Source organism: Peromyscus maniculatus, chromosome 18, assembly GCF_049852395.1.
Source record: "Peromyscus maniculatus bairdii isolate BWxNUB_F1_BW_parent chromosome 18, HU_Pman_BW_mat_3.1, whole genome shotgun sequence".
In the NCBI taxonomy this organism is placed as follows: domain Eukaryota; kingdom Metazoa; phylum Chordata; class Mammalia; order Rodentia; family Cricetidae; genus Peromyscus; species Peromyscus maniculatus.
The window spans coordinates 11,122,720-11,146,430 of NC_134869.1; the positions used below are offsets into that span (position 1 = coordinate 11,122,720).

General features: G+C 47.0%; 1 pseudogene; it reads left to right on the top strand.

The window, feature by feature from the left end:
* Positions 1–1,091: 1,091 nt before the first annotated feature.
* On the top strand, positions 1,092–23,256 carry LOC102923841 (GTPase HRas-like; annotated as a pseudogene).
* Positions 23,257–23,711: the final 455 nt, after the last annotated feature.

Sequence of the window (23,711 nt, forward strand, 5' to 3'; positions counted from 1 at the left end):
TCCACGCAGCTTAAATGTGCCACTTGCAGAGGACTCATTTCCGCCATACTGCAGGTCGAGCACACACGCTAGGAACGCACCTGTAACTCAAACCGGCAATCTGCTGCTCACTTGAGAGCTAATTAGGAAGCTGTTTTTAGCTCTTTAGAATCTTTTGTCAGGTTTTAGGTAGAAACTCGTGCCCACACATTGGGTGCCATTTATAGCTCGAGTTTTCCTGCCTTGCCCCCAGTCAGGACAAATCTTTGTCACCCAACATTCCAACAGCCGTTCAGACCCAACAAAGAAAACACAGAGACTTATATTGCTTACAAACTGTATGGCCGTAGCCGACTTCTTGCTATCTGTTCTTATAGCTTAAATTAATCCATTTCTACAAATCTATACCCTCCACGCGGCTCGTGGCTTACCGGTATCTTTTTATGTCTCTTGTCCTGGTAGCATCTGGCAGTGACTCCTTCTGCCTGTTTTTTTTTTTGTCCTGTTAGTCCTGCCTTTACTTGCTGCCTAGCCATGGCCAATCAGTGTTTTATTTATTGACCAATCAGAGCAACTTGACATACACAACATCCCACACCACAGCCAACTGCAGACCATCTCAGACACCTGCACTCAGGCCCATCGTTCTAATCATCCTGTATGTGGACCTGTTGGGTAAAGCCACGAGGAACCTGAGAACAGGCTCCCACAAGACATATAGGACATCCCACAGCAGCCCAGAGTAAAGGCATATGAAACACATCACAGCAATCCCCCACAATCCTCAAGGGCAGGCAATCATTGAAAGAAACCACCAATGCCTTAAAGAACAGCTATGAAAGCAAAAAGGGAGAGTAACCCCCCATATTCAGTTACATCAGGCCTTATTCACTGTTAATATTTTGAATCTGTCCAAAGGAGCCAATGAAAGCAGATTTCAAAAACATTGGGCACAATCAATTCCCAAAACTCAGATTCAAGTAAGATCGAGGGATCCTCTAACACTTCAGCGGATGGGACCAGATCCCAATCGGGGCCTTCTGCTCCCCAGCCACTCCTTCATGCCCCTAGTGGGGCAGGAGGTCCTGGAGTGACAGTCCCTACAAAAAATGATGACAGAATACAGGCTTGCAGTGGTGGGTGCTGGAGGTATGGGACAGAGTGCCCTGACCATCCAGCTGATCCAGAATCATTTGCCCGGGGGTCAGAGCTATTAGAGCCATAGCAAGATCGTGGCGGTGGCGGAGGCGGCGGTGGCGGCGGCGGTGGCGGCGGCGGCGCATGCCTTTAATCCCAGCGCTTGGTAGACAGAGCTAGATAGATCTCTTTGTGTTCAGGGATACAGTCAGCATTAGAGACATACGCCTTTAAGACCTGGAGGGCGGTACTTACAGGCAGTGACGAGGCAGTCACGTGTTAGGGTTTACAACCAATGGGAAGGCAGAACAGAAAGACTACACACACACACACACACACACACACACACACACACACACACACACACACACACAGGAAGTAGGTCTCTTTCGGAGATGTAGGAGCACCGCAAGAGGCAGGATAAGACTTTAGCTCTGAGCACTGACGTCTTGGATTTCTCTTTTACATTGGTTCTGTGTTTCTTATTTAATAAGACGGTAGTTTACATCTTCATCTGGGGCCCAACGTGAGAAGAATCCATTAAAAACCGCTTGACTTGGCAGCAGGTCCAGTTTCCCACAAGGGCGGGCTCCCTAGCCCGGGCCCAGGTCTGCTTGGCCTGAGGCCGGACTAGCCGTGAGCTGCTTGCTTAAAGCCGGTGCTACAAACAACTCAGACCTGCCCTGCCGAGCAGGGCCCCGCCTGTAAAGCCAACGGACGTGGTCGGAGCTTAAGGAAGCCAGAGCCAAGCCTTGACTGGGCTCAATAGGGAACACCTGGCTGGATTTAAGCTTAAGCCAGCTATGCTTTCTTGTGCTCGCTCGCTCTCACTGGCTCTCTCTCTCTCTCTCTCTCTCTCTCTCTCTCTCTCTCCACACCTCGGACACTAGGTGGCTGTTTTGAAATTTCCTAGGATTTCTACTATTCTACGCAGATTTGGTAAGTCACAACATATCAGATATTTTAAAGGAAATTATTTAAAAGAGAATTTTTTTCCACATTAAAAAAATGGTTTTATGTGTACATTGGAAGAAAATTGGGTTTTCTTTTGAAATTTTAGGCAGTCTGACAATGGAACAACTATATGATAAGAATAGTATCACGCCGGGAGGTGGTGGAGCACGCCTTTAATCCCAGCACTCGGGAGGCAGAGCCAGGTGGATCTCTGTGAGTTCGAGGCCAGCCTGGACTACCAAGTGAGTTCCAGGAGAGGCGCAAAGCTACACAGAGGAACCCTGTCTCGAAAAACCAAAAAAAAAAAAAAAATAGTATTGCTGGAATTATACAGTTTGTCACTATGCTTATCCTCATTTTACTATTTAAAAAGATAGTCAATTTAAGTGCCAGGATGACAGCTTTAGAAAAACTTGTTAAACCTGTAAAAATTCAGGCAGAAGAAATTAACAGTGAAATTGTTTCAAGTTTGGATCATAAGGTTACAGAAAGAAAGCCTGTTTTCACACAGTCACCCTTAATTTATCCTGTAACCTTACAGTATTTGCCTAATCAAATGACTACATGAAATATTTGGGCTCCAATTGAAATGTTGGATTTACGAAGGTTTAAGGAGGCAATAGTATCTTATGGCATGCATTCCCCATATGTAAAGCTGAAAGACCCCAGCATACTTGCTTAGCCTAACGCCATTTTGAGCAAGGCCTGAAAAGTACGGGGAAAGTTCAGAGGACATGGGCACAGGAACAAACAGGGTATCTGCGGTCGGCCACCTGGCCCCAGAACAGGGAACTAAAAGGTCAGAAAAACAACTTGTACCCTAGATAAGAGCCAAGTCAGCAGGCGTGTCGAGCTCGGGGAAAAACCACGAACTGTCCTGAGTTTGAACCTGGCCTCATATGAATCGTCCAATCAATCAGAACCCTGTAAACCATGATTCTCGCTTCTGTACCCGCCCTTCTGCTGCCCGACCCTATAAAAACCCTCCACTCCAGCCCGTCGGCGCGCCAGTCTCTTGAGCCTCTTGAGGGACTGTGTCGCCCCGGGTACCCGTGTTCCTAAATAAAGCCTCTTGCTGTTTGCATCTGACTTTTGGTCTCGGTGTGATCTCTGGGCGAGGGTCTCTCCAGAGGGGGGTCTTTCATTTGGGGGCTCGTCCGGGATCGGAGACCCCCCCCCCCCCCCGCCTCGGGACCACCAACCCACTGTCAGGAGGTAAGTTGGCTGGCCACTGTCTGTCTGTATTGTCTCAGTCTGTTTACTTGTCTTTCATTTTCGTCGGGCGTCCTAAGTCAGGTCTGAGTCGGTGGGGGCTGAAGGAGCTGACGAGCTCGGACTTCGCCCACCGAAACCCTGGAAGACGTTCCACAGGTGAAGCCCCCTCTGGGGCACGGTTTTTCGGGGCCACCCCCGTATCAGAAGGATACGTGGTACTGGCAGGGGACGGAGAATTCAAACACTCCACGTCCCCATCTGAGTTTTTGTTTTCGGTTTTACGCCGGAGCCGCGCAGCGCGAAATTCTGTGGTCTGTCTTGTCTGTTTGTTTCTCGTTGTGTGTCTAACCCTTCTTTATTTAGAGACCACCATGGGACAGGCTGTCGCCACCCCACTGAGCCTAACCACGGACCACTGGTCCGATGTTAAGGCCCGAGGAAACAATGAAGGTGTCATCATCAGGAAGAACAAATGGATCACCCTCTGCGAGGCCGAATGGGTCATGATGAATGTCGGCTGGCCGCGAGAGGGATCTTTTAACCTCTCTCTTATTTCACAGGTGGAGGGCAAGGTTTTTGCCCCTAACCCTTATGGGCATCCCGACCAGGTCCCGTATATCGCCATCTGGAGATCACTGGTCGAGAACCATTTCCATGGGTTAAGCCTTTCCTTCCACAGCCCCCTCCAGTCTCTGGGCCTTCTGCGCCCCCCAACCCAGAGTCCTCCCTTTACCCCGTTCTCCCTCACAAGGAGACTCCTAAGCCTCCAGTCCTTCCCCCAGACCCCCATACCCCCCTTATATATCTCCTGACGGAGGACCCACCACCATATCAAGCCGGACCACCTGGAGAGCCGGCCGAAGCGGCCCTAGCCGCCGCCCCGGTGGCGGCGCCCCCAGGCGTGCCCGTGGCAGATCCGGAAGTCACCTCGACTCGCAGGACCCACGGGGCTGAAGAAGAGGACGCAGCCCCGTCCCCCATTGCCGGCCGCCTCCGCAGCCGCTGGGATGACCCCCCTAATGAGTCCAGGGCCTTCCCGCTCAGAGAGGGGCCGAATCATCAGTTGCAGTACTGGCCCTTTTCAGCCTCAGACCTCTATAATTGGAAACAACATAATCCCCCTTTCTCCAGGGATCCTGTTGCCTTGACCAGCCTAATTGAGTCCATCCTAGTGACTCACAGGCCGACTTGGGACGACTGTCAGCAGCTCCTGCAGACCCTCTTAACAGTAGAGGAGAAGCAGCGAGTTTTCCTGGAGGCCCGGAAGCAGGTGCCGGGCGATGACGGGAGGCCAACCCAACTCCCAAATATCATCGATGCAGCTTTTCCCTTGACCCGCCCAGACTGGGACTTCAATACACCTGAAGGTAGGGAGCATCTACGTCTCTATCGCCAGTTGCTCTTAGCGGGTCTCCGAGCGGCCGCCAGAAGGCCTACCAATTTGGCTCAGGTAAGGAATGTGATACAGGGAAAAGAAGAAACACCCGCTGCATTTTTAGAGAGGCTGAAGGAGGCTTATAGGATGTACACTCCGTATGATCCAGAAGACCCAGGGCAAGCACCAGGTGTCATCCTATCATTTATCTATCAGTCTAGCTCAGATATCAGAACCAAATTGCAGCGGTTGGAAGGTTTACAGGCGCTAGGTTTGCCAGACTTATTGAAGGACCTAACCCCTTTTGAGATCATGTATGGGGCCCCACCTCCTGTTGTAAACTTTCTCCATCCTGATATTTCATCTTTTGCCACCACCCCTACTTTAGAGGCACATCTTCAAGCCCTCCAACTGGTGCAGAGGGAGATCTGGAAGCCCCTGGCCAAGGCTTATCAGGAGCAGCTAGACAAGCCGGTGGTGCCACACCCCTTCCAGATCGGGGACTCCGTTTGGGTCCGACGACACCAGACCAAGAATCTGGAACCACGGTGGAAGGGGCCCTACACTGTCTTGCTGACCACCCCCACTGCACTCAAGGTCGACGGGATTGCTGCATGGATCCACGCCTCTCATGTGAAGGCTGCCAGGGAACCCGACCCAGCAGGATCCAGAAAGTCAACATGGACAGTGCGCCGCACACGAAACCCCCTAAAAATAAGGTTGGCCCGCGGCTCCTCTTCCTCCCCCTCCTCTTAATCTCTGCCTACCCCCAGGGGACTAGGGCGGCAGAGAGCCCGCACCTGGTTAAGAGGCTCACTTGGCAGGTCATCTCACAAACTGGGGAGACGGTCTGGCAACCGACCGCCCTTCACACCCCCTTTACATGGTGGCCTAACTTGCATCCAGATCTCTGCCAACTAGCAGCAGGGTCAGAGGACTGGGACATCCCTACCACTGACCCCATGAACCCCAGAGCACCAGACGTCTGTCAGGATGCTAAGGGAACTTGCAAATGTAATGACGGGAGATACGGATGTGGTCACCCTGAAACCAGAGCAGCCCTGTCACAACTATCCTTCTACGTCTGCCCCCGGGATGGTAGGGACAGAAAGATGATTAGACAATGTGGGGGTTATGAAAGTTACTTCTGTAAAGCATGGGGATGTGAAACAACTGGTAATACCTATTGGAAGCCTTCATCCACTTGGGACCTCATTAGGGTAAAAAGGACTACCCAAGGAGAAAGCCACTCATGGCGTCCCCTTACCCAAGGACGTTGTTGGGGAACTGTCACGTCAGGAAGAGATAACACTTACTGGAAGGGGGGGGGCCTGTGTAAATTTCAGCTGCAACCCCCTGAATATATCCTTTACTCGGAAGGGAAGGGAGATAACACAAGACTGGATTAAAGGTAAAACATGGGGACTTAGACTTTACATGACGGGACAGGACCAGGGAGTCGTGTTTACGATTAAGCTTAAAATCACGGAGCCCTCCGCCTCTATAGGTCCCAACCAGGTTCTCTCTGACCAAAAGCGCCCCTTTTTACCCGCTCCGGCACCCCCGAGGGCTACCCCCCGACCCAATTCGGCCATTCGCCCAAGCACGGCTCCGAATGCTACTGTAACCCCAGTCACCCTCCAGCCACCCAGGCCCGGTACGGGAGACCGGCTATTGAATCTTATAGAGGGCGCTTATTCAGCCCTCAATGTTACCAACCCAAATCGGACTCAGGAGTGCTGGTTATGCCTAGTCTCCACACCTCCCTATTATGAGGGTGTGGCTGTGGTCCGAAGCTTCACCAATTCTTCTTCACCCCCGTCAGGATGTGCCTCGACACCTCAGCATAAGCTCACAATCTCCGAGGTGTCAGGACAAGGACTATGTCTGGGGACAGTACCCTACACCCACCAACACCTGTGTAATCGCACCCAGGCACTTGTTCCAGGACCCCACTATCTCGTGGCTCCCAACGGGACTTACTGGGCCTGTAGCACTGGACTTACACCATGCCTCTCCCCCTCAATACTAGCCAACACGACCGATTATTGTGTGCTCATAGAACTGTACCCCAAGATAGTCTACCATGCACCTGAAGATATCTATGCCCGATATGAGACAGGGGTCCCCCGTATAAAAAGAGAGCCAGTCTCGCTAACCCTGGCCCTAATACTAGGTGGATTAACTATGGGAGGAGTCGCCGCCGGAATAGGCACAGGTACCACTGCCCTCATGGAAACCAACCAGTTCAGACAACTCCAGGCTGCCATGCATACCGATATCCAGGCACTGGAGGAATCCGTGAGTGCCTTGGAAAAGTCACTCACCTCTCTGTCTGAGGTAGTTCTGCAGAACCGGAGGGGATTAGACCTCCTCTTCCTGCAGGAGGGGGGGTTATGTGCTGCCCTTAAAGAAGAATGTTGCTTCTATGTGGATCATACTGGGGTGGTAAGAGATAGCATGGCTAAATTAAGAAAGAGATTAGAACAAAGACAAAAACTCTTTGAAGAACAGCAGGGATGGTTTGAAGGATGGTTCGGAAGGTCCCCCTGGCTCACCACCCTCATCTCCACCCTCATGGGACCCCTTCTGAAAATATTGCTCCTTCTGACGCTCGGGCCCTGTATCCTAAACAGACTTGTCCAATTTATCAGGGAACGCTTTTCTACTGTTCAGACCTTGGTATTGACCCAACAATACCAACGACTCAACAAGGTGGAAATGGAGCCACGTCCCTATTCTTCCCCATGAATGGAGGATTCCATTCCCTGAGATAAGAAAATGGGGCAATGAAAGACCCCAGCATACTTGCTTAGCCTAACGCCATTTTGAGCAAGGCCTGAAAAGTACGGGGAAAGTTCAGTTAGAGGACATGGGCACAGGAACAAACAGGGTATCTGCGGTCGGCCACCTGGCCCCAGAACAGGGAACTAAAAGGTCAGAAAAACAACTTGTACCCTAGATAAGAGCCAAGTCAGCAGGCGTGTCGAGCTTGGGGAAAAACCACAAACTGTCCTGAGTTTGAACCTGGCCTCATATGAATTGTCCAATCAGAACCCTGTAAACCATGCTTCTCATTTCTGTACCCGCCCTTCTGCTGCCCGACCCTATAAAAACCCTCCACTCCAGCCCGTCGGCACGCCAGTCTCTTGAGCCTCTTGAGTGACTGTGTTGCCCCGGGTACCCGTGTTCCTGAATAAAGCCTCTTGCTGTTTGCATCTGACTTTTGGTCTCGGTGTGATCTCTGGGTGAGGGTCTCTACAGAGGGAAGACTACCTTCGGGGGTCTTTCAAAGCAAATGTTAAACTCTTGGTCAACATATAATAGGATTGTACCACAGGACTGGTGGGAGCTGGCACAAGCTGTTCTGAAACCCAGCCAGAGATTCCAGTGGCTAACTTGGTTCAAGGATGAAGATAAAAACATAGAAAAACAATGGAGAAATAAAGGAATATGAGTTTGCCAGAATCAGCTTATTGGAGAAGGCCAATATGCTTCAGTACAAACACAATGTTTATATGATGTCCAAACCCTAATTTTATGTCGAACGGCAGCCCTGAATGCATGGGACAGAGTTGAGGAACCAGGAAAAAAATCTGAGTCATTTACAAAGGTTATGCAAGGCCCAAAAGAATCTATCACAGATTTTTTTTTTTTTACAAAGACTGGCTTCAGCAGTAAAAAGAATGGTCTCGCATTCAGAAGCTAGTAAGATAAAAATTGAATCTTGGGCATTTGAGAATGTGAATGCAGCATGCAAAAGAATAATCAGGCCGTTCAAGGCAAGATCTGTACCTTTGGAAGATTGGATTAAAGACACAATTAATGTTGAGGCTCATGAGCATGATGATATGTGGGTAGGAGAAGCAATTTCAAAAGGTGTGAGGAATGTTAGATGTTTTGGATGTGGAAAGCAAGGACATTTGAAAAAGGACTGTAAACAGGTCATTCTTAGAAACAATGTTTTGGCAACAGAATGCCCCTTCCTTCTGGAGTATGTATAAGGTGTGGTAAGGGAAAACACTGGACCAACTAATGTAGATCAACAAAGGACAGACAGGGTAATCCTTTGCCTCAGGATTTGGGAAACTCCCAGAGGGGCCTCATGCAGGGAGCCATGGCAAATCCAGTTCAAACCTTTCCTGCAACCGTAGAGGAAACCCCTGCTCAGAGCGATTAAATAACCAAATTCCTATTGGAATAAATCATGCTGGTCAGGATGAACAGAGAGAATAGAAAATTCAGGAGAAAACATAAAGAAAAATTTTTGGCAAATTTCTATTAATGAACAAAGACCAAAATTAACGATAAAAATAAATGGTGTTTTGTTGTCTGGTCTGGTAGACACAGGTGCGGACATTACCAAAATTGTACCAGAATTTTGGCATCCAACTTGGCCTCTTCAGGAGGTAAATGTTCAACTGTTAGGAATTGGGACATTATCTCATGTGAAACAGAGTGCAAGATGGCTCGAATGTATAGGTCCAGAAGGACAGAGAGGAATATTAAAACCATATGTGGCTAACATAGCTATAAACCTGTGGGATCGAGACTTGTTGCAACAATGGAATACTCAGATTAACATCCCCCCAATCTCAGAAACAAATCATAAACTAGCACATGTTTCTGAGAGAAATATTAGAAGATATTGTTGTAATGAGTGGTCACCAGCCATCCATATTATACAAGAACAGGGCACAACAACTGATGATCTTCCAAAGACACCAACAGCTCTACCTTTAAAATGGTTAATAGACAAGCCTGTATGGGTCCAGCAATGGACTTTAACAAAAGAGAAACTCCTGCTTTAGAAGAGCTGGTAGAAGAACAGTTAAATGCTCAGCATATTGAAGAATCAACCAGCCATTGGAATTCTCCTGTATTAGTTATTAAAAAGAAATCTGGTAAATGGAGAATGGTAACAGACCTTAGAGCAATTAAAGTAATTCAGCCTATGGACTCTCTACAATCTGGGATTCCTTTGCCTACTCTGTTACCAAAAGGATGGCCTCTTATAGTTATTGATTTAACAGACTGTTTCTTTTCAATATCCTTACAAGAAAAAGACAGAGAAAGATTTGCTTTCACAGTGCCTACTTATAATAATTCTCAACCGGTTGAAAGATTTCAATGGAGGGTCCTCTCACAGGGAATGCTGAATAGCCCAACTCTGTGCCAATATTTTTTGTACAACAGTCATTGGAAGTGATACATAAAAAAAGTTCTAAATCTGTAATTTATCATTATATGGATGATATTTTACTAGCTGACTCAAATGCAGATACTTTAGAAAGAATGTTTGAAGAAGGAAAGAAAATTTTGCCTTGCTGGGGATTACAAATTGCTCCTGAAAAGATACAAAGAGGAGATTCTATTAATTATTTAAAATATAAAATAGAGCTACAAAAAATTAGACCCCAAAAGGTGCAAATTAGGAGAGATAGACTACAGACTCTTAATGACTTTCAAAGATTATTTGGAGACATTTCTCATCTATGAACTATTGTTGGGGTAAAAATTGATGAACTGACTAATTTGTTCAAAACCTTAGAAGGTGACAAGAACTTAAAACAGTCTAAGAGAATTATCACCTGAAGCTGAGAATTAATTGTCCTTGGTAGAAAAGAAAGTACATGAAGGGCACGTGGATCATATTGATCCAAAGCTGGATTGCATTTAGGATATTTTACCTTCTTGGCTTTCTCCTACTGGAATATTAATGCAGAGGGAAGATATTATATTGGAATGGATATTTTTACCAAATAAACCAAATGAAAAATTAAAAACTAATATGGAAAAATCTCTGCCTTGATTTGGAAAGGAAAATTGAGACTTCGTCAATTAGAAGGAATAGACCCACCAGAAATTGTCGTACCTTTAACTAAGGAGGACATTGAAAAATTATGGACAGAAAGTGAACCTTGGCAAAGAACTTGCAGTAATTTTTTGGGAGAAATTAACAGCAAATATCCCAAAAGCGATAGAATTGATCTTATAAAGAGAGCTGATTAGATCTTGCCTCGAATTGTATGGAAAAAACCCATATCTGGAGTTTGTTCATTTTATACAGATGCCAACAAAGAAGGAATGGCAGGTTACAAATCAGAAAATTTAAGAAAAGTGGTTCCAAGTCCTTACAATTCAGTTCAAAAATCAGAATTATATGCTATGCTGCTGGTATTAATGGATTTTTCAAAACCTCTCAACATAGTAACTGACTCTCAATATGCTGAAAGAGTGGTATTACATATTGAGACTGCAGAATTTATCCCTGATGCTTCAGAATTAACTTTACTATGTATTCAATTACAAGATACAATGAGGAAAAGGAGTCATCCTTTATATATAACTCACATCCGATCCCATACTGGTCTGCCAGGCCCTCTAGCACAAGGCAATGATGAGATTGATAAATTATTGATAGGAAATGTGCTGGAGGCCTCAGAATTTCATAAAAAAAACATCATGTCAATAGTAAAGGTTAAAAAAAGGATTTTTCCATAACCTGGCAACAAGCCAAAGGAATAGAAAAGAAATGTCCTACTTGTTCCTTCTGCAATTAAACGCCATTACCAGCAGGATGTAACCCAAAGGGTACTACTCAGAGGAAAGAAATCTGGGAGATGGACACTTTGCAGAATTTGGAAAATTGAAATATGTACACCACACCATTGATACTTATTCAGGATTTCAATGGGCTACTGCTTTGAGTTCTGAAAAAGCTGATTCTGTAATCACTCATTTGCTAGAAGTTATGGCCATCATGGGTATACCTGCACAAATCAAAACTGACAATGCTCCATCATATGTCTTTCTTAAAATGAAACGGTTTTTTGCTTATTATAATATAAAGCATATTCCAGGTATACCACATAATCCTACAGGTCAAGCAGTTATAGAAAGATCAAACAGAACTCTAAAGGATATGCTAAATAAACAGAAAGGGATAACAAAACCCCCCAGAAATCACAAAAACAAATGACAAATTAGCACATGTTTCTGAGAGAAATATTAGAAGGCATTATTTGAGTGGTCACCAGCCATCCATATTATACAAGAACAGGGCACAACAACTGATAATCTTCCAAAGATACCAACAGCTCTACCTTTAAAATGGTTAACAGACAAGCCTGTATGGGTCCAGCAATGGCCTTTAACAACAGAGAAACTTCAAGCTTTAGAAGAGCTGGTGGAAGAACAGTTAAATGCTCAGCATATTAAACAGTCAACCAGCCCCTGGAATTCTCCTGTATTTGTTATTAAAAAGAAATCTGGTAAATGGAGAATGGTAACAGACCTTAGAGAATTAACAAAGTTATTCAGCCGATGGGCTCTCTACAATCTGGAATTCCTTTGCGTACTCTGTTACCAAATGGATGGCCTCTCATAGTTATTGATTGAAAAGACTGTTTCTTTTCAATACCCTTACAAGAAAAAGACAGAGCAAGATTTGCTTTCACAGTGCCTACGTATAATAATTTTCAACCGGTTAAAAATTAAATATCGCCTCTTGATGGTAGACTAATTTTCAAATTGGGTGGAGGCAAATCCAGTTTCTAATAAGCGGGCTCAGATAGTTGCAGAACTCCTTCTCTGAGGAATTATTCCTTGGTTTCTGGTTCCTGGTTTTTGTCGGTCTGACAATGGCCCACAGTTCACTTCTCAGATTTCTCAGACACTAGGTAAGGCTCTTAATATTCCTTGGCATTTTCATATCCCGTACCATCCTCAATCCTCAGGAAAGATGTACCGTACCAACCGGTCTTTAAACACTATTCTTATAAAGATGTCATAGGAACTTCATCTAGACTGGGTAAGATTATTGCCCCTAGCTCTTCTCAGGCTCAGGGCTAAAAAGCTTTGCAGTGGGTAGCCATTCCAGCTTTGATCTGGAAGTTCCAACCCCGATTCAGGCTTTGGCAACTGTCACGCCTACAAGGTGGGGCCAAGGGAGGCACGTGGAGACCCGAGATGTGGTTGGGCAGCGCTCTCTCTTTGCCTGGACCCTTGACGATAGAGGTTGACCGAGCAGAGCTTCAGAGAACAGCACTGGACTGCGATACACCTTCCCCAGACCCCAAGACCTACCTATCCCTTTTTTTTAAGTTACCCACTAAATAAATCTTCCTTTTAACAACGTGGAGTGCCCTTAATAATTTCACCAATAAGCCTCTTTCAATTTCTCGGTTTGCACTAATGTATAAAAGGCCAGTTCTAACACCAGGAATTTCATCTAACCCTCCAACTGTTCCACGTAGCCTGTTTACTCCTTTTATGTCAACTAAGGTCTATTCTATGGAGCTATGCAGACTGTTTATTACCTCAGCCGTGTGACAATAATTGTCAATTCCAATCCACATTAGTGCTGTGGATATTGCTGTATATAAATAAAACACTGATGGCCAGTGACCAGGCAGGAAGTAGGTTGCCAGGCAGGAAGTAGGTGGGACAAGGAGAGAGGAGAATTCTGGGAAGCGGAAGGCTGAGGGGGGGAGACACTGCAGCCACCGACAGGACAAGCAGCATGTAAAGACTCTGGTAAGCCACCAGCCACGTGGCAAGGTATAGATTTATAAAAATGGGTTAATTTAAGATAAAAGAACAGTTAGCAAGAAGCCTGCCACGGCCATACAGTTTGTAAGTGATATAAGCGTCTGAGTGATTATTTTATAAGTGGATTGTGGGACTTTAGGGCTTGGTGGAACCTGGAGAGAAGCCCTCCAGCAACACATTAGGGATCAGGTTCTTCTCTTCCCTCAAGGCCAGCGCCCTTCACCTGTAGCTAGAGTTTTCCTGCCTTGCCCACAGTCAGGACAAATCTTTGTCACCTGCCAGTCCCACAGCCGCTCAGACCCAACCAAGTAAACACAGAGACTTATATTGCATACAAACTGTATGGCCGTGGCAGGCTTCTTGCTAACTGTTCTTATAGCTTAAATTAATCCATTTCCATAAATCTATACCTTGCCACGTGGCTGGTGGCTTACTGGCATCTTCACATGCTGCTGGTCATGGCTGCGGCTGGCAGTTTCTCCCCTGCCTCAGCCTTCCGCTTCCCAGAATTCTCCTCTCTCCTTGTCCCACCTATTTCCAGCCTGGCCATTGGCCATTCAGTGTTTTATTTATTGATGAATCAGAGCAATTTGACATACAGACCATCCCACAGCACTTCCCCTTTTCTTGGTTTAAAAAGGAAGGTTTTAACTTTTACACATCTCCAAAGTCAGCTTGGTATATTTGGGAATTTGGGCGTAGCTTCTCTTAACTACTTCCTGCTGGAGGGGGGCGCTGTATCTTATGGGGACACAAAGAAAATTTTAGGATCATGGAGTAGTCCGTGAGACTGTATCATCTGATCCAGTTGCCTTTAAACGATTCTGGATGTTGGATCATCTAGGCCATGGTGTCATTGGAGACCTTTCAGGTGGTCTTGGCTTGTCAAACCTGATGTATCTTAATCTGGAACAAATCCATAGCCTCTGGCTTTCTGTAGAAACAAAAGCAGAGCCTCTTTTCCAAAGCAACATATCCGTATAGCCAAATTTTGAAGTCATGGTACCTTTAAAATATACATTTTGGCATAACTTAACATCTTTTGCAATCAAATGTTTTTCTTCAGTTACAAGTATCAAAGAGAACATAATCCAGATTCTCTGTGTGATAGCCATCTTTATGTGGCTTATTTTTTATATTACGTGGAGCCTATTGCTTTAAACAGCAGCCTTTTAAGTCTGAAACTGCGCTGTGGCTGCTGGCTCCGCCCACTTCAGCTTCCCAATATGGCTGTGGTACCTTTTCCGCCAGCTCTGGGAGCCATCAACTCTCAGAAATAGTGGGTCTATGCTTCTATCAAGGCAGCGTGTAGCCCAGAAACCTCTTTTTGTTTTGTACTAGCAAAGGCTAAATCCACCATGCAGCTTAATGTGCCACTTGCAGAGGCCTCATTCCCACCATACTGCAGGTCAAGTGCACACGCCTGGAACCCGCCAGTAGCTCAAACAGGCAGGCTGCCGCTCATTTGAGAGAGACAACTAGGAAGCTGTTTTTAGCTCCATTTTAGAATCTTTTCTCAGGTTTTAGGTAGAAACTCTTGCCAACACGTTGGGTGCCATTTGTAGCTAGAGTTTTCCTGCCTTGCCCACAGTCAGGACAAATCTTTGTCACCTGCCAGTCCCACAGCCGCTCAGACCCAACCAAGTAAACACAGAGACTTATATTGCATACAAACTGTACGGCCGTGGCAGGCTTCTTCCTAACTGTTCTTCTATCTTAAATTAATCCATTTCCATAAATCTATACCTTGCCACATGGCTGGTGGCTTACCGGCATCTTCACATGCTGCTGGTCATAGCGGCAGCTGTCAGTGTCTCCCCTGCCTCAGCCCTCCACTTCCCAGAATTCTCCTCTCTCCTTGTCCCACCTATTTCCTGCCTGGCCATTGGCAAATCAGTGTTTTATTTATTGATGAATCAGAGCAATTTGACATACAGACCATCCCACAGCATTCACCCCTTCCCCCTAAGTGGCAGGGACCCTTCAAGGTAATTCTTGTGACTCCCACAGCTGCTAAACTCGAGGGCTTTCCTCACTGGGTCCACCTGTCTCACCTAAAACCTTTTATCTCACCTCCATCCCAGAAAAATCTCTCTTCATATACAGAGAAACAAACAGGGCCTCTCACTCTCAACCTCCAGAGGACATCAGGATCCACTGCCTTGTCACGAATTCCAGAGGAATAAGGTATCACCCCTTCCTTTCCCAACCAGGGACACACAGAGCCAGAGGGAAAAAAAAACATCAAAAATATCCAGGCGGTAAAGAAAAACATAATACAACAATCTATCATTGTTCAATACTCAGCAACTGATGACCTAATAGCTAACCTAAAACGGGAAACAGGTGTTTTAAATAAACTACCTCTAATAAGGCTTGTCTCAGAAAAAAATTAAGCGTAGTACTAAGGGCAGATCTACCTGAGATAAATGTCACATATCTCCATCTGGGCAGGTCAGATGTACCTCAGATAAATGCCATCTCAAAAACTAAAACAATAATGATTCTTTTTTCTCAAAGCTAGTGTGGGCAAGAACAAGCACGCTCGGTTGCCAGAGAGAAAAGGGAAAGAAGCGGGTGGGTGTGGGGAGGTCTGCGTTATCAGTAAGGCTCTCTTCCGAGGCAATTTATTTGAGGGAGTGGAAATGGGTAAGCACAGGTTGCTACTGTCTGTACCTCCAGCTCCAAGGGATCCAGTATGGATATAAATGCAGGCAAAACCATGAATGCACATGATATGAATTAAAATTTAAAACCAGGGTCTGGTACAATAAAACAACCTCTGGAGGCATCATGATCCCTGACTTCAAGCTCTACTATAGAGCTACAGTAATAAAAACAGCTTGGTACTGTCATAAAAACCGATTTGCGGAACAATGGAATCAAATTGAAAACCCTAACATTAATCCACACACCCATGAACATTATGATTTTTGACAAGGAAGCCAAAATTGAACAATTGAAAAAAGAAAGCATTTTCAACAAATGGTGCTGGCATAACTGGATGCCATATCTGTCATCGTGCACAAAACGCAAGTTCAAGTGGATCAAAGACCTCAACATGAGACAGGCCCAGCAGCGGAGACAAGCAGACGCAGGTAGACCTGCGGCAGCGGCCCACAGAGGTAGATGGGCCGCCAGCGGCAGTCCACAGGGATATTCAGGCCCAGCAGCAGCCGGCATAGACATACAGGCCCAGCAGCAGCCCGCAGAGGTAGACGGGCCCAGCGGCGGTGGCCGACAGGGACATACAGGCCTGGCGGCAGCCTGCAAAGCTAAACAGGCCCAGCAACCGTGACAAGCAGAGGTAGGTAGGCCCGCGGTGGTTGCCGGCAGAGACATACAGGCCCGGCGGCGGCCCGCAGAGCTAGACAGGTCTGGCAGCGGAGACAAGAAGATGAAGGTAGGCCTGCAGCAGCGGCCATCAGAGGTAGACAGGCCCGGCAGTGGAGGCCGACAGGGACATTCAGGCCCAGCGGAAGCCGGCAGATACAGGCCCAGCGGTGGCCCACAAAGGTAGACAGGCCTGGCGGTGGAGACAAGGAGATGCAGGTAGGCCCACGGCGGTGGCCCGCAGAGGCAGACAGGGCCCGGCTCTGGTGAACGACAGGAACACACAGGCCCGGTGGCAGCCGGCACAGACGTCTATACAGGCCCGGTGGAGTCCCGCAGAGGTAGACGGGCGCAGCAGCAGTGACAAGCAGAGGTAGGTAGGCCCGCGGCAGCAGCCGGCAGAGACATACAAGCCCGGTGGCGGCCCACAGAGGTAGAAAGGCCCGGGGGCAGAGACAAGCAGATGCAGGTAGGCCCGCAGCGGAGGACCTCAGAGGTAGACGGGCCCAGCATTGGTGACTGACAGGGACATACAGGCCCAGCGGCAGCCGACAGAGACATACAGGCACAGCGTCAGGCACAGTGTCGGCCAGCAGAGGTAGACGGGTCCGGCAGCGGAGACAAGCAGACGCAGGTAAGCCCACGGCAGTGGCCCTCAGAGGTCGACAAGCCCAGCGGTGGCGGCCGAAAGGGACATACAGGCCCGGCGGCAGCTGGCAGAGACATACAGGCCCAGCGGTTGTGGTTAAACAATTAGCCATAGAGAACGCCAATGCAGCCTGCAGGGCAGCCTTGAGAGGCAAAACTAAGGCTATGGACCTCAATGGCATGATCAAGCTGTGTAGTGATGTCGACTTCTTTGATCATAAGATTTCTAAGTCCATTAGTATGGCCCTAGGTGTCATGCTCCAGGCGCCCATCAGAGGGCCAAATAATGGAGTCAAGAATTGTTTTAAATGTGGATACCCAGGACATTTGCCAGGGAATGTCCTGGCACCCAGGGCAAAGGACCCTCCCTTAATAATAATCTGAGAAACCCACCCCCAGGGCTCTGCCCTCGATGCAAAAGGGGACGACATTGGGCCAGAGCCTGTCGCTCCAAAACTGATGTTAATGCTCAGCCGTTGTCTGTGGTCTCGGGAAACGGGCTGCGGGTCCCGTTTCGGGGACCCACACATCAATCACAGCCCTGTGTAACCCCCAACAACCCCTTCAACAACAATCGAGAACATGGAACCCCACTGCCCCAGACAGCCCTAGCCCAACTTGCTCCGGCCTATCCCGAGCCACACCAGGAAGCACAGGATTGGACCTCTGTTCCTCTACCACCCGGGTTGTAACCCTGGAAGAGGGCATAGTGATTATAGAGACCGGAGTCCTTGCCGCCCCCCACCCCCGCCCCGGAATGTTCCTTTTTAATTATAGGCCGAGCTTCTAGCTCGCTACAAAGGCTCTCCATCGTTCCTTCTATAGTTGATGCTGATTATCAGGGAGAAATAAAATTCCTGGTCATGGCCTCTCGGGGTCCTATCACCATCCCCGCAGGCCACCGCATCACGCAGGCTCTTCCTCTCCCGATGGTTGGACAATTCCCCCATGAGGGTCCAACTCGTGGTCACTTGACACCAGGATCTTCAGACATATTCTGGATACAACAATTAACGGAGAGCCGGCCTATATTCAACCTCTCCTTAGAGGGACAACAATTTTCAGGTATCCTTGATACGGGCGCTGATGCCACCGTTATAGCAAAAAAATACTGGCCTCACTCATGACCACTGGAACCCACTGCCACATATTTAAAGGGGATAGGCCAAATCCAAATATGCTACAAAGCTCTAAATTCCTAAACTGGGAGGACCCCGAGGGAAATACTGGAACAGTAAGGCCCTTTGTGGTTGAGGGGTTACCGATCAACCTGTGGGGAAGAGACATTATAACACAGATGGGGGTCATGATGATGAGTCCCAATGATAAAGTGACCTAAATGATGCTCAAGACAGGCTTTCTGCCTGGCAAAGGGTTGGGAAAGTTTGAACGGGTGAACTCAGCCCATAATGCCCACCCCCCCAAGCTGGACAAAAAGGGATTGGGGACAGACCTTTTTTCCTAAAGACCACTGCTCCTCCTGCACACCAGGCCAATAAAATAACTTAGAAGTCAGATGACCCGGTTTGGATAGATCAGTGGTCCATGCCTCAGGAAAAAGTTCAAGCTGCCCTCCAGCTGGTGCAGGAACAATTAGAGCAAGGGCATCTTGAACCTTCCACATCTCCATGAACACTCCTATCTTTGTAATCAAGAAAAAAACTGGAAAATGGAGGCTATTACAGGATCTCAGGGAAGTAAATAAAACCATGGTCCCCATGGGAGCGTTACAGCCCGGATTGCCATCTCCCGTGGCCATCCCTAAAAAGTATTTTAAGATTGTTGTAGATATTAAAGATTGCTTTTTCTCTATCCCCCTGCATCCGCTGGATTGCAAACGATTTGCCTGTTGTGAATCATGTTCGGCCCAACCCCCGATTTCAATGGAAAGTGTTGAACCAAGGTATGGCCAACTCACCCACATTGTGTCAAAAATATGTAGCTCAATCCATTGATCCAGTGAGGATCCAGTACCCTGATGCTTATATTATACATTATATGGATGATTTATTCATAGCAGGGGAATATGAAGAAAAAACACAAAACGTAGCTCAAAAAATAATGACCATACTTCAAGACCGAGGATTTCATATAGCTCCAGAGAAGATACAGACCCAATACCCCTTCCTGTTTTTAGGATTCAAGTTACACCCGGACCTCCTCTATACACAAAAAATCCAGATTAGAAGAGATACACTTCGTTGTCTCAATGATTTTCAAAAGCTTTTAGGGGATATCAATTGGCTGCGACCATATTTAAAAATAACCAAGGAAGAAGTACGTCCCCTCGAAAATATCCTCAAAGGGGATTCCGACCCTCAATCCCCTAGATACCTTACGGTAGATGCAGAGAAGGTATTACGAAAGGTTAAAACGGCCATCGCTCAACAACACACGGGTATTTTGAACCGGCCCTGCCCTTATATTTGATCATTTTTTTCTACAGATTTTTCCCCCACGGGCCTAACTCTGGCAGGAGCCCATGCCCTTACTTTGGGTACACCTCCCCGTTGCTAAAAGGAACATCCTTCCCCCCCACCCCCCACCCCGGTTTGCCAATCGATAATGCTGGGGGTGAAAACCTCCACTGGATACTTTGGGCGGGCCCCTGATGCTATCATTATGCCATATGATAAAAAGCAGCTTGAATGGCTATGCACCCGTAGTCCTGACTGGGCCATCCTTGTCTGCACCTATGAAGGAAAATTTGACACACAGATGCCAGTAACAAACTACTACAATTCTTCTACCTTACTTCCTTTGTTTTTCTCAAAAATACCCGAATGGAGCCCATCCCGGACTCCCCTGTGCTTTTCATAGATGGGTCAAGTAATGGTAAGGCTGCCTATGTCTTCAAGGCCAAAAGAGTGTTATGATGACCCCTTTCAAGTCAGCTCAGTTGGTGGAGCTATATGCTGCCCTCGCTGTCTTTAAAATTTTTAAAGATCACTCCTTCAATTTGTATTGAGACAGTCGATACGTGGTAGGGGCTTTACAAGCTTTGGAAATGGTCCCAATAATCCAACCCATTACTTCCACCTTCCGAATGTTTTCTGAATTACAAAAGTTAAGACGACGGAGGTCATTACACTTTTATGTTGGCCATATTCGCGCCCACACAGGCCTACCTGGGCCCCTAGCTCAGGGAAATGAGCTTGCTGATTCTGCTACACGTTCCATCTTAATTTCTCATCTGGAACATGACCAGATAGCAGCCACTCGTGAAGCTCACCACCTTCATCACCTCAATGTTCAAACTTTGAGACAAAGATTCTCAATTACTAGGGAGCAGTCTAGGGAAATTGTAAAAAGCTTAAAAATTGCCTGATGCTCTTACTTGAACCTCCTAATGGAGTAAACCCCAGAGGGCTTATACCTGGACAAATATGGCAGGTGGATGTCACCCATGTTCCTACTTTTGGCAAATTAAAGTTCACACGTTTTACTGTAGATACCTTCAGTGGATTTGTTCCTCCGCTCACAGTGGAGAAGCCACCAGAGATGTTATCAATCATTTGTTACATGTCTTCACAGTGCTGGGTCAGCCAAAATGTGTAAAATCTGATAATGGTCCAGGATATATTAGTAATAAATTTAAACAATTTTGTTTACAATTAGGAATTAAACACATCACTGGAATACCCTATAACCTTCAAGGCCAGGGTATCGTGGAGAGAGCTCACCAAACTTTAAAAAATACTCTTAATAAACTCAGCTCACAAGAGACACTGTTCTCCCTTAAGGGAAACCAAAAAGCTCTGCTCTCTCATGCCCTCTTTGTGTTAAATTTTTTGACATTGCATGTTTTCAGAAAATCTGCGGCCGAGCAACACTGGCACCCAGAAACCAAACAAGGATATGCTCAGGCCCTTTGGAAAGATCCAGTCACCGGAAAATGGGGCGGCCCTGACCCAGTTATAATCTGGGGAAAAGGGTGTGCATGTATCTATGATTCCAAGGAAAATGGGGCTCGTTGGCTACCAGAAAGGCTGATTAAGCCCTACTCTACACAAACTGCCTCCCTAGATTAAGGAAATAATAACTGTTATGTCCAGGATACGACCCTGAGACAAAAATTCTTTTTTCTTTCCTTATAGAAGAGCCTCCGGCATGGGAAATAAAGAGGGCCACGGACATCTCAATGGCGGAACCTGTTAGTTTCGTGCCTCAGAAAGCCAACCCCTGCTTCATCATCTGCCCATTACTCCTTCCCCTCCCCCTCCCCCTCTCCTGCATTTCTGAAGAAAGCCCCCATGCTATAAAAAAGCTTACCTGGCAGATTTTGACACAAACCGGGGGAAGAGGTCTGGAGGATTACTGCAAACCATGCTCCTTATTCCTGGTGGCCGCCACTCACTCCTGACTTCTGTCAGCTGGCTGCAGGATTAGATTCTTGGGATATATCTACTATTGACCAACACCAGTTAAATGGCATGGGAGGTCAAATGGTTCAAGACTGCAATCGATATCCTCGCAGTCCTAAAACCTGGTCTAGCCCTTGTGGAACATTCCATGATATTAACCCTACTGTGATGACTGCCCCAGGCTGTGTTAGTCCTACAGCCCGTTGTAGGTTGGCACAATTTGACTTCTATGTCTATCCTAAGGACGGTAGAAGCCGAGCCACAGCTGCCAGATGTGGGGGTTCAAGACCTTTTGTGCTCGATGGGGTTGTGAGAGGTGCCTCCTCGGGTACCATCTAATAACCTGGCCTGCTGGACAGGTCACAGATCTACCTCAGATAAATGTCACATGTCTCCATCTGGGCAGGTCAGATCTACCTCAGATAAATGCCAATTCCAAAAGTAAAATAATGATTCTTTTTTCTCTAAGCTTTTTCTATGTCAACAGTATCTTCTCAAACAGAAGGTTCCCAGCCACAGCACGGATGCACAGCTGGAGAACAAGGGGACAGCAGAACATCATTCCAGGACCTCCTCACCATCATCCCAGGACTTGACAAGCTACACGCCCATTCCCCGCCAAGAGCCAACCGATGCCCACTATTCAGCTGGAATCAGTCTTTGAGAGAAATGTCGCCCCATACCCAGTCAACCACAATTTTCTTTTTGAAAAGAAAGAGTCAGGTATGAAGGGTTCACAACATACCCCCACAGTTGGGCATGTTTGCATATGCCTGATGGACCTGGACACTTCCGCCTAGCCAGTTCCAGGTCAACGTAGCCATGTGATCTACGCACATGCGTGGAGAAGTTACGTCGACCTGTGCACGCCCAGCCTTTATAAGCCAGCGCCATATTCCCCATTGCCTGCTCTTTCTTCTTCTCTACACAGATGTCTCCCACAGGCCTGGGCATTCTCTGTTCCTTTCATCTTAATTAAACTCTTATTGGCGGATTCTGTCATGTTTTATGACATTTCCTCGCAGGATAGGAGCACTGCAAAATAACTAACACCTACAACCCGCAGGGACCCCACCATAGAGGACTCCTATTGGAAACAGGTGGTCATTGATGGGGAGACATGTCCGCTGGACATCTTAGACACAGCAGGTCAAGGGGAGTATAGTGCCGTGGGACCAGAACATGGGCACACGGTAGGGTTTCCTCTGTGTGTCTGCCATCAATAACACCCAGTCCTTTGAAGACATCCATCAGTACCGGGAGCAGATCAAGCAGGTGAAGGACTCCGACGATGTGCCAATGGTGCTGGTGGGGAACTAATTTGACCAGGCTGCTTGTATTGTTGAGTCTTGATAAGCCCAGGACCTTGCCCGAAGCTACTGCATCCCCGACACTGAAACATCAGCCAAGACCCAACAGGGTGTGGAGGATGCTTTGTACACACTAGTACATGAGATTCAGCAGCACGAACTGCAGAAGCTAAACGCTCCCAGTGAGAGTGGACCTGGCTGCATGAGCTGCAATTGTGTGCTACCCTGATGCCAGATGGCAGTACTCCAGCTGGTGGTCGTTCTGCTCTTCCTGGCTCTAGCTGCGGACCAGAGGGACCCACACCAACCTTAGCAGGTGACCTGGGCAGTGATCAGTGCTGACAATGGAAAGATCTTCAACAGAACCAGGAGTGAGACTGTCCCAGAACCCTGGTGGCCTGAGATTTTCTTGGATCTTTGTGACCTTTGTCCATGTATCTATCAGTAGATATTCCTCTCTAATTTTTGCCTCTGCCCATTCAGGTGAGAAGGTTAAGGATGTGAAGAATCATTATCTTCATGCTTTTGCTTATATGGGAGTGGCAAAATGCATAAAGATTGATAATGGTCCTGCCTACAGCAGTATGGGGGGGTGGTTAAAATTCTGTGAATATTTTTTTAATGTTAATAAGACTGTATTACCTATAACCCTGAAGGACAGGCTACAGTAGAGTGGATACAAATGGTGAGAAAGAAAGTTAGCTCAAGTTATTTATGCTAAGATAGGATACTAAAAAACAAGAGACAGTGTCAGGACATAAACAATTTGTAAGTAGGGTGCCCTTTTAAATGATTGGTTTGTTCCTTCACCCGTCCTAGGGTTTGGAGGTTTTCTGGTATAAA